Source organism: Ranitomeya imitator, chromosome 5 (assembly GCF_032444005.1).
Source record: "Ranitomeya imitator isolate aRanImi1 chromosome 5, aRanImi1.pri, whole genome shotgun sequence".
NCBI lineage: Eukaryota > Metazoa > Chordata > Amphibia > Anura > Dendrobatidae > Ranitomeya > Ranitomeya imitator.
The window spans coordinates 705916280-705924303 of NC_091286.1; the positions used below are offsets into that span (position 1 = coordinate 705916280).

At 46.0% G+C, this 8024-nt stretch overlaps 1 non-coding gene across 1 annotated transcript; it reads left to right on the top strand.

Moving 5' to 3' along the window:
- The first annotated feature begins 232 nt into the window (after positions 1-232).
- On the top strand, positions 233-304 carry TRNAG-UCC (transfer RNA glycine (anticodon UCC)). The gene has a single exon. It is a non-coding gene; the product is annotated as a tRNA-Gly (tRNA).
- The last annotated feature ends 7720 nt before the right edge of the window (positions 305-8024 follow it).

Consider the following 8024-nt stretch of genomic DNA (forward strand, 5'->3'; position numbering starts at 1 on the left):
TTTTTGTGTTAACACTTTAGCACCTTTGGGCAACAAAAGCCAAATTTGGAAAGAGGGCTCATGCATTGGTGGTCTAGTGGTGAGCATAGCTGCTTCCCACGTAGTTGATCCTGGTTCGATTCCCGGCCAATGCAATTATGAAGTATCTTAGTTTTTTTTTATATCTTCATACTTTTTTTGCTAACTATTTTGTAGTATTATTGCAGAAAATGTAAAAAAAATGCTGTCATAAGCGTTGGTGGTATAGTGGTGAGCATAGCTGCCTTCCAAGCAGTTGACCCGGGTTCGATTCCCGGCCAACGCATGGCTTCTTTTCACCATTGGTGTTGTGTTTACTCTCTTTTAACGTTTTGTGTTAAGGCTCATGCTCTACTCTCTTCTTACAGTTTAGCAACCACGGAAAGGAGAAAGAAATGAAGAGAATCGTTCTTATCTCTTTTCAACTTTCTCATCTAAACAATATGCTGCTCATCAGTTGTTGCTAAAAACTTAGTAGGGTTAGTCCGCAATACAAAAGCAATGCCATGGTAAACATTGGTGTTGTGCTGGTTGGTATGGTTGCTTTTCGAACAATAGGCCATAGTTTAATTCTATAACAGCTCAATGCATTTTGCTTTTCGTGGTGTTTTTAATCTTTGTAACTTTTTTGTTAAGCCTTATGCTGTGATTTTTTTTTTATAACACTTTAGTTACTTTAATGGGCAAAAAATCAACATCATCAAGAGAATTTGTGGACAAAGGTAGAAAAGCTGCATATTTATTCGAAAACGCTCATCTCTCCTTCTTTCACTCTAGAAATATCAGTCATAGGTAGGTTAGTGGAGAGAGGAAACTCAAGGAGTTCATTTTTTAACAGATTTAATTTTAGATAGAAGGAATAATATTAATAATAATAATAATTTTTATTTATATAGCGCCAACATATTCCGCAGCGCTTTACAAATTATAGAGGGGACTTGTACAGACAATAGACATTACAGCATAACAGAAATACAGTTCAGAACAGATACCAGGAGGAATGAGGGCCCTGCTGCTCGAAAGCTACAAACTATGGGGAAAAGGGGAGACACGAGAGGTGGATGGTAACAATTGCTTTAGTTATTCGGACCAGCCATAGTGTAAGGCTCAGGTGTTCATGTAAAGCTGCATGAACCAGTTATCTGCCTAAGTATGTAGCAGTACAGACACAGAGGGCTATTAACTGCATAAAGTGTATGAGAACATGATGCGAGGAACCTGATTATGGTTTAACTTATATGAATGGGCCACACAGGGATCGTTAGGTTAATGCGTTGAGGCGGTAGGCCAATCTGAAGAAATGTGTTTTTAGGGTACGCTTAAAACTGTGGGGGTTAATCGTATTAACCTGGGTAGTGCATTCCAAAGAATTGGCGCAGGACGTGAAAATTCTTGGAGACGGGAGTGGGAGGTTCTGATTATTGAGGACAGGGGCGGATCATCAGAGGGTCAATATGGGCGGTAGCCCAGGGCCCAGTGGTCTGGGGGGGCCCTGGGCTACCGCACAGATTGACCCTCTGATGATCATCTGTGAATGCCGCTGCCGGCGGCCGCCGCCAGCATTTATGTGCCCCTGCCGTACCCGGTGGGCAGAGAGAGGGGGCCGGCATCGGGCCCCTTCTCATCTGCTCACCGGGCCCCTTCCGGCGCTGCGGCGATTTCCTATTGGTGTGCGGGCGCGCGCCCGCACGTCAATAGTTAACAACAGCCGCCAGCCAATTGGAGGCTGGCGGCTGATGTCGGCCGCAGGAACACACATCGCTGGCGTCTGACGTCATTGTCAGTCGCCGGCGAGTGTGCTCTGTTGGAGGGAGCTCGTCGCTGGAGCGCGGACAGGTGAGGAGACTTTGTTTTTTGTTTTTTTTTATAACGGTGGACACACTGAGGGCAATGCTGGAGGACACTGGGGCAGATTGCTGGAGGACACTGGGGCAGATTGCTGGAGGACACTGGGGCAGATTGCTGGAGGACACGGGCAATGCTGGAGGACACTGGGGCAATGCTGGAGGACACTGGGGCAGATTGCTGGAGGACACTGGGGCAGATTGCTGGAGGACACGGGCAATGCTGGAGGACACTGGGGCAGATGGCTGGAGGACACTGGGGCAGATGGCTGGAGGACACTGGGGCAGATTGCTGGAGGACACTGGGGCAGATGGCTGGAGGACACTGGGGCAGATTGCTGGAGGACACTGGGGCAGATGGCTGGAGGACACTGGGGCAGATGGCTGGAGGACACTGGGGCAATGCTGGAGGACACTGAGGAAGATTGCTGGAGACACTGGGGCAATGCTGGAGGACACTGGGGCAGATTGCTGGATGACACAGGGGCAGATTGCTGGAGGACACTGGGGCAATGCTGGAGGACACTGGGGTAATGCTGGAGGACACTGGGGCAGATTGCTGGAGGACACTGGGGCAATGCTGGAGACACTGGGGGAAATGCTGGACATACTGGGGGAAATGCTGGACATACTGGGGCAGATTGCTGGACACACTGGTGGTAATATTCGGGACACACTGGGGCAGATTGCTGGACACACTGGGGGCAGGACTGGAGGCATGGGCAGAATGTAGACACGGAGCATGATTGGAGACACGGGGCAGAATTAAAGACATGGGGCAGGATTGGATCATGGGGCAGGATGGATACGATGGAGACATATGGGGCAGGATGTGGAGATCATATGGGGTAGAATGGATACTCATGAGGGCAGGATGCGAGAACATATGGCTGGAGCCAGGAATGAGACACACGGGGCCAGGATGTGGAATATTATTACCATAGGGGCTAATTAAGGGATATTATTACTGCAGTGATGTATTTAATTTTTTTTTTGAGTATACTGTTTTAAATGGGGGTCGGTCCTGTTACTGTGCAGAGTGACACTATATCGCCTTTTTTTCTTCATGTGGTGTAATGTAGAAGTTGTGAAAAATTAAGTAATGTGTTCTGCAAGCGGAGCTCGAGATAACTGTGTTATTTACTGCAGAAACGAGTCCTGGCTGGAAGAAATGATGGCGGTCTGTGCTGGCTGAAAGATGAAGGACTTCACCTAGAGACGTCACTGGTGAGTCAGTGTTACCTATACACTGACACTATACACTGTATACTATATAGGGCTCCTGTGTATAATACCACCAGTGATCTCTGTATTACCTCTACACAGACACTGCATACTAAGTACAGATCTCCTGTGAATACTGGCACTTATGGTGATAGTTTTGTGTTGTTGTTTTTTACTGATCAGTATTGTAGTATTCAGTCACCATGTGGTGGTAATATGTGGTCTGGAAATGGTGTTGTGGTATTTGTCCCTTGTATGTGATATTTGGTCACCAAGTGGTGGTAATATGTGGTCTTGACATGGTGCGGTGGTATTTGTTCCTTGTATGTGATATTATTCGATCACTGTGGTTGTAATTTGTGGTCTGGTCATGGCGCGGTGGTATTTGTTCCTTGTATGTGATATTATTCGATCACTGTGGTTGTAATTTGTGGTCTGGTCATGGTGCGGTGGTATTTGTTCCTTGTATGTGATATTATTGGTCAAAATATACCTAAATTGTATTGCAGATTCTAACAAATATTTAATAGGTTACAGTAGAGTAGGGCCCGGCCATTTTTCTGGAATAATCTGGTTCGGGTATATCATGACCCCCGTCACATGACCGGGGGTGATGGGGGGGGGCCACAGTGTCTGAACAGCCCAGGGCCCTGGCTACCCTTAATCCACTCCTGATTGAGGATACTAACCTCAGGTCATTAGCAGAATGGAGGGCACGGGTAGGGTGGTAGGCTGAGACCAGGGAGATGTAGGTTGGTGCTGAGCCATGGAGAGCATGAACAGGGTGGTAGGCTGAGACCAGGGAGGAGATGTAGGGTGGTGCTGAGCCATGGAGAGCACAGGTAGGGTGGTAGGCTGAGACCAGGGAGGAGATGTAGGGTGGTGCTGAGCCATGGAGGGCACGGGTAGGGTGGTAGACTGAGACCAGGGAGGAGATGTAGGGTGGTGCTGAGCCATGGAGTGCTTTGTGGATGAGGGTAGTAGTTTTGTACTGGATTCTGGAGTGGATGGGTAGCCAGTGTAATGACTGGCACAAGGTAGAGGCATCGGTGTAATGGTTGGTGAGGTGTTGTGAATTCTGTGGCAGAGCTCCCTCCTGTGGTCACAAGTGGTACTTCGGCTGGTTCTCTCTGTGAGCTTCCGTTGGTGGAGGAAAGTGGTACTGCGGCTTCTGAGTTTCCTTCCTCAGGTGATATGGTGAAGTCGTTAGGTGCTGCTCTATTTAACTCCACCTAGTGCTTTGATCCTGGCCTCCAGTCAATGTTCTAGTATTGGACCTGTTTCCTCCTGGATCGTTCCTGTGGCCTGCTGCTCTGCATAGCTAAGTTCCTCTTTGCTATTTGTTTGCTGTTTTTTTCTGTCCAGCTTGTCAATTTGTTTTTTACTGCTTGCTGGAAGCTCTGGGGTGTACCTCAGTGCCGTTAGTTCAGTACGGAGGGTCTTTTTGCCCCCTTTGCGTGGTTTTTGTAGGGTTTTGTGTTGACCGCAAAGTTACCTTTCCTATCCTCGCTCTGTTCAGAAAGTTGGGCCTCACTTTGCTAAATCTATTTCATCTCTACGTTTGTCTTTTCATCTTAACTCACAGTCATTATATGTGGGGGCTGCCTTTTTCTTTGGAGTATTTCTCTGAGGCAAGGTAGGCTTAATTTCTATCTTCAGGCTAGCTAGTTTCTCAGGCCGTGCCGAGTTGCATAGGGAGCGTTAGGCGCAATCCACGGCTGCCTTTAGTGTGTTGGAGAGGATTAGGGATTGCGGTCAACAGAGTTCCCACGTCTCAGAGCTCGTTCTTGTTTTTTGGGTTATTGCCAGGTCACTGTATGTGCGCTGACCTCTATGTCCATTGTGGTACTGAATTACCTTTCATAACAGTGAGGAATATGATCCTGGCTGCAGCATTCAGGACAGATTTGAGCGGGGAGAGTTTGGTAAGAGGGAGGCCGTTTAGTAGACAGTTACAATAGTTCAGACAAGAATGAATAAGAGAAACAGTAAGAGTTTTTGCAGAGTCTAAAGTAAGAAAAGGGTGAATTCTAGAAATGTTTATGAGATGCAGATAAGAAGAGCGAGCCAATGATCGGATGTGGGGGGTGAATGAAAGCTCGGAATCAAGTATGACCCCAAGGCAGCGGGCATGTTGCTTGGGAGTAATGCTTCATCTATGTTCTAGCTGCTACTCTCTTTCACATCTTTATCTCTTTTACCCATTCTGCGCAGATTTCCACATCAGCTCCTCTCTCCTCCCCTTTCCCCTGTACAATGTTCATGCTCTACTGACATTTCTCATTCACTCCAAACCATCCACTTCCACCATATAGTGCACAAAACCATCCCATAAATCACTGAACCCCCTGCTCTTTCTCTTTTTTCTCCTTCTCTCAGTTGCTGGCGACATCTTCCTTTACCCTGGCCCTCCTTTCACTTGTATTTATAACTCTGTTTCTGCTGCATCTAAAAACTCTACTAATCTTATTAACATTCAGTGCTCACCTTTTTCTATCTCTTTTATTTGTGTCCTTTGGACCTCACAGTCAGCGTGCAACAAAATATCCTATGGCCACAACTTCTTCCTTTCTAATTCCCTTAACCTTCTGGCTGTCACTGAATCCTCGATCCAGCAGTCAGACACCACCTCCATTGCTGCTCTCTCACACAGTGGACTACAATTGTCACATACACCCAGATCTGACAGCACACAGGGTGGAGGTATTGGCATGCTCCATTTATCATAAGGTGCTTTCCAGGTTATCCTCCCCATAACCGTGCTTATGTTTCCTTATGATGAAGTTCACACCATTAGACTCTTCAAACTCTTCTCCCTGCAAGTGTTGACTATGTATCGCACTCCATTCAAACCGATCAATTTCTCAATCACTTTGCCCCCTGACGTCCACGCTTTCTATCCTGTGACATCCAATTTCACCTGTCAGAAGTGTAGACTAGTGGCCCTTTTAGAAGAAAAGGTGCGGGGTCTGGAAGAAAGAATAGCAACTTTGAAACTCATCAAAGAGAATGAAGACTTTCTAGACAGAACAGAAGCATCTCTACTGGTCACAGAAGGTGAAAAAAGTGTCAGAGAACCTCCAAAAGCAGATGAGTGGAAGCATGTGACCAAAAGAAGCAAGAAGACCATGGAGAAATCACCAACCACACAACTGAAGAACCGATATCAAATCTTTGTAGAGGATGAAGATGGCACACCTAAGGATGAAGCAATACCAGCAAGCAAAAAAGAAAAGGGCACACAGCAACAAGTGACAGCAAAAAGTACAGCCAAGAAGCAACGAAGAGTGGTGGTGGTGGGAGACTCACTACTGAGAGGCACCGAAGCAGCCATCTGCAGACCGGACATAACTGCAAGAGAAGTATGCTGCCTTCCAGGTCCGATGATCAAGGATGTGACCGATAGGATACCAAAGCTCTTTAGCTCCAAGGACGTCCACCCATTTCTTCTGATACATGTTGGCACCAATGACACGGCAAGGAAGGACCTACCGACAATCTGCAAGGACTTTGAAGAGTTGGGGAAGAAAGTAAAGGAACTGGATGCACAGGTAGTTTTTTCTTCTATCCTTCCAGTAGACGGGCATGGCACCAGGAGATGGAACAGGATCCTTGATGCAAACAACTGGCTAAGACGATGGTGCAGACAACAAGGATTTGGATTCCTGGACCACGGTGTGAATTACTGGTATGATGGACTCCTCGCCAGAGACGGACTACACCTCAACAAACCTGGGAAACACACATTCGCCAGAAGACTCGCTACACTCATCAGGAGGGCGTTAAACTAGAAGAAGAGGGGACGGGAAGAAAAACATTAGACTCGAACAAAGACGACCCAGGAAAACATACTCAGAAGGGAGGTAAGAACATTTCTAAAACAATCCACAGTGAGGAGATTGGAACAAAACAAAATCCTCTAAACTGCATGCTTGCAAACGCCAGAAGCCTGACAAACAAGATGGAAGAACTAGAAGCAGAAATATCTACAGGTAACTTTGACATAGTGGGAATAACCGAGACATGGTTAGATGAAAGCTATGACTGGGCAGTTAACTTACAGGGTTACAGTCTGTTTAGAAAGGATCGTAAAAATCGGAGAGGAGGAGGGGTTTGTCTCTATGTAAAGTCTTGTCTAAAGTCCACTTTAAGGGAGGATATTAGCGAAGGGAATGAAGATGTCGAGTCCATATGGGTTGAAATTCATGGAGGGAAAAATGGTAACAAAATTCTCATTGGGGTCTGTTACAAACCCCCAAATATAACAGAAACCATGGAAAGTCTACTTCTAAAGCAGATAGATGAAGCTGCAACCCATAATGAGGTCCTGGTTATGGGGGACTTTAACTACCCGGATATTAACTGGGAAACAGAAACCTGTGAAACCCATAAAGGCAACAGGTTTCTGCTAATAACCAAGAAAAATTATCTTTCACAATTGGTGCAGAATCCAACCAGAGGAGCAGCACTTTTAGACCTAATACTATCTAATAGACCTGACAGAATAACAAATCTGCAGGTGGTCGGGCATCTAGGAAATAGCGACCACAATATTGTGCAGTTTCACCTGTCTTTCACTAGGGGGACTTGTCAGGGAGTCACAAAAACACTGAACTTTAGGAAGGCAAAGTTTGACCAGCTTAGAGATGCCCTTAATCTGGTAGACTGGGACAATATCCTCAGAAATGAGAATACAGATAATAAATGGGAAATGTTTAAGAACATCCTAAATAGGCAGTGTAAGCGGTTTATACCTTGTGGGAATAAAAGGACTAGAAATAGGAAAAACCCAATGTGGCTAAACAAAGAAGTAAGACAGGCAATTAACAGTAAAAAGAAAGCATTTGCACTACTAAAGCAGGATGGCACCATTGAAGCTCTAAAAAACTATAGGGAGAAAAATACTTTATCTAAAAAACTAATTAAAGCTGCCAAAAA